Here is a 3746-nt window from a genome sequence, read left to right as displayed (position 1 = left end):
GAGTGCCCAGCCCTGGAGGTGTCCCAGGAAGACCTGGCCGTGGCACTCAGTGCTCTGGGCTGGGGGACAAGGTGGGGATGGGGCACAGGGGGGATCCATGGGCTGGGAGGGCTTTTCCAACCTCAGTGACTCTGGGATTCTGTGCTATTTTGCAGTTCTTGTCTTGATGAGGGTCTTGGTTTTTTTTATTTGTCGTGGAAACGATCCTTGGTGTGTTTGTACTCGGCAGGCAGTCGCCCAGAACTGGGAGGCTTTGCTGGTTTCTTTGACTTGAAGACATCTGGTTATGAGGATCCCATCCTGGTGTGTCAAACTAAAGGCCTTGGAGCTAAACTGCAGGTAACTTGGAACTGAGCTGTGGCAAATCTGGTGTTACCTCCCAAGGCTTTTAAGTGCCACTGCCAGTCACAGCATCTGCACCCTCCTGAGCACCATAAATACACCTGAGCCCACTGCAGTGGGCATCTCAACTTTGGAGACGATCATTTGAGCAAGGCCTGTCACTGAGAATGTGGATATTTTGTGATGAAATTCTAATAAACCGAAAATTTAGGTGAGCTCTTGAGGCACTAAGAACCAGAATTTCTGTCCTTTGGCTTTGAGAGAGGGGGAGGGTTGAAATGAGAACTGTCAGACTCAGCTCAGCAAACTGTGTGTGCAGAGGGAGCACAGTTACCTCTCCCTGGTAACTGTCAGGGCACTGGGGAAAGGAAGGATGGAGGAAATAAACATTAAAGGGGAATAGAAGGCAAGAGATAAAGAGTTTTAATTACCCAAGAACACGCAGGATAAGTTGAACCAGGGATATATTTATATATTGGATCAGGATAAGTTGAGCCAGGGATATCTTTATATGTTGAACCAGAAGGTTTTCAGCCACCAGAAAAATGGAGACCTGAAGCTCCTTTCACTGGTCAAGCACAGCAACATCACATGTTTGAAGTTGGTGCTTGTACCTTTAATAACAGGATGATAAACAGGAGACTGCAGGGAATCATCCAGAAGGTCTTTTGCAATCTTACATCCTTGGACACCTCTGAGCATGAAAAAGGGATTGGTACTGGCTCTTGTGAGTCTTTGTTCCAACTGCTTGGCAGAGAGACATTCCCAACTGTGTTTCCACAGGCTGTTCCCAAGATTCTTCCTTGGCCAAAAAAAAGTTGGCCAATGGCTTTAGGAATTGTTCCTGGAGCAGTGGGAGGGAGGTGTTGTAATGGACCAAAGGGTGAGTGGTTTCCATAGCACTCCTAAATCCAGCAGCCAGGGAGATCAACCAGGCCTGTAATCCCAGCCCAGCCTTCGTTCAGGCTCTGCTCTGTCCCCACTCTGAGCTCACTGAGGTTGAGGTGTGTCTGCCCCTTGTCCATCTTCCTGTCCGGGGCTTTTCTGCACAGGGGAAACCAGCTTTCCTGAGGGAAATGTTTGTGCTTTGGGAAACACCTTCCAGGGCCTAAAGGGGCTCCAGGAGAGCTGGAGAGGGACTTTGGATGAGGGCCTGCAGGGACAGGACAAGGGGGAATGGCTTCCCACTGCCAGAGGGCAGGGATAGATGGGATATGGGGAAGGAATTGTTGGCTGGGAGAGTGGGGAGGCCCCAGAATGGATTTCCCAGAGGATGCCCCATCCCTGGAAGTGTCCAAGGCCAGGTTGGATGGGGCTTGGAGCAACCTGGGCTGGTGGAAGGTGTCTCTGCCCATGGCAGGGGGTGAAACTTGGATGGGCTTTAAGGTCCCTCCCAACCCAAACCATTCCATGATTCCATGATAATATTCCAAAAAGCAAACAAAAAAAAAACCTAACCCAAAATGACGATTTCTGGGTAGCTGGAGCCAGAATTTGAATCAATGTTTAAAAAACCAAAACAGTTCTTCTCTGCCAGAAACTGAGCAGTTTTCTCTTGGTTCGAGCCGGGTGATGCACCAGGGCCTCTCCTGCACTTGTGTTCTGCAGTGGTTCCTGTCAGAGACAGGAGGGTTCTGCTCGTTTGCCTGGTTGATGTGTGAGTTCTGCCTCTTCCTCCTCCCCCCCATGTTTTGCAGATGGCACAAGCCTGTAGGAGACACAGCACCCTCGGGCAGGACCTGGTGGCCATGTGTGTCAACGACATCCTGGCCCAGGGAGCAGAGCCCCTCTTCTTCCTCAGTTATTTTGCCTGTGGCAAACTTGATGCTGAAGTGACTGAGACGATCCAAGAAGGAATAGCTGAAGCCTGCAGGAGTGCAGGATGTGCTTTCCTGGGTAGGAACACTCCTCTCCTCTGGGATTTGAACACTGAGGTTGAAATTATCACCAGAGAAATGGACTCTGGAGGCAGAGGTAGCACGTGGCACTAGAATTGTTGGGTTCTGTTTGGTGCATAAACAGTTGAGCTTTTGTGCTTAAATTCTTTCTTATTTGTAAAAGGGTCAGCACAGAGGGATGGTTTTCACTATTTCTGCATTTGGACCCCAGTTCTTGCTCCTTTATCCTTGTAAAAAGCAGAACAGAACTGGAGGCTTCACGTTCTTCAAGTGTTAATGTTCTCATTCTCTCTCTGATACTCAGTCCTAACCAAGAGGTGCCACATAAGCACACAAAATAATAATAAAAAATAATAATAATAAAAGAAGGATTTTAAAAATATATCTGTGGTTAAAATATATCTGAAAGTGCTTCTTTGGCTGTGTGTCCTGTGGCTCTCCTGGATATCCTGGTGCTTTAGGAGATGCCACGAATTTTAAATGGTCTTAAAATAATGGCCTTAAGCTGCAGGAGGGCAGGGTTACATGGGATTTTAGAAAGGAATTCTTCCTGTGAGGGTAGTAAGGGACTGGAATGGAATTCCCAGAGAAGCTGTGGCTGCCCCTGGATCCCTGGAAGTGTCCAAGACCAGGTTGGACGGGGCTTGGAGCACCCTGGGCTGGTGGAAGGTGTCCCTGCCCATGGCAGGGGTGGCACTGGATGGGCTTTGAGGTCCCTCCCAACCCAAACCCTCCCGTGGTTCTCTGACCATGACGTGAACACCCCCGTGTTCCCGGTGCTGACCCCTCTCTCCCACAGGGCAGGCGCTGTCCGAGCTCCCGGGCGCGTGTTCCGCGGGGGACTCGGACCTGGCCGGCTTCGTGGTGGGCGCGGTGGAGCGAGGGCAGGTGCCCCTGGGGCTGCAGAGAGCCGAGGAGGGGGATGTGCTCCTGGGACTGGCCTGCCCCGGGATCCACGGCCGCGGCTTCGGCGCCGTCCGGAAGGTTCTGCTCGTGTCCTCCCTGCGCTGCTCGTCCCCCGCCCCTGGCAGCTGCGGGGACACCACGCTGGGTACGACTGGTGCTCGGGCACTGCCATGGCCAGGGGCTGCCGGGGGGGTTGGCAGCGGGGGGGCTAATCTGTGCTTGGGGTTGGCACGGGGGCTTGTGTCCAGGTTTGGAAGAGCGGGCCAGCACTTCCTCCTACTTCCCAGCTTTGCCACAAGGAGTGGGAGAGAACCTGTTCAGAGGAGCACTTCCAAAAATAACCTTGTGACCTTTTGCATAAATTGATTGAGTTCAGCCTGGAGAAGAGAAGCCTCTGAGGAGACCTTAGAGCCCCTTCCAGTGCCTAAAGGGGATTATGAAAAGGAGGGAGAGGGACTATTTATATGGCCAGAGAGTGACAGCATGAGGGGGAATGGTTTCAAACTGCCAGAGGACAGGGTGAGGTGGGACATTGGGAAGGAATTCCTGGCTGGGAGGGTGGGGAGGCCCTGGCCCAGGTTGCCCAGAGAAGCTGTGGCT

Source organism: Lepidothrix coronata, unplaced genomic scaffold (assembly GCF_001604755.1).
Source record: "Lepidothrix coronata isolate B3197 unplaced genomic scaffold, Lepidothrix_coronata-1.0 Scaffold364, whole genome shotgun sequence".
Classification (NCBI taxonomy): Eukaryota; Metazoa; Chordata; class Aves; order Passeriformes; family Pipridae; genus Lepidothrix; species Lepidothrix coronata.
The sequence above is the reverse complement of the archived record's forward strand: the minus strand, read 5'-3'. Positions refer to the sequence as shown.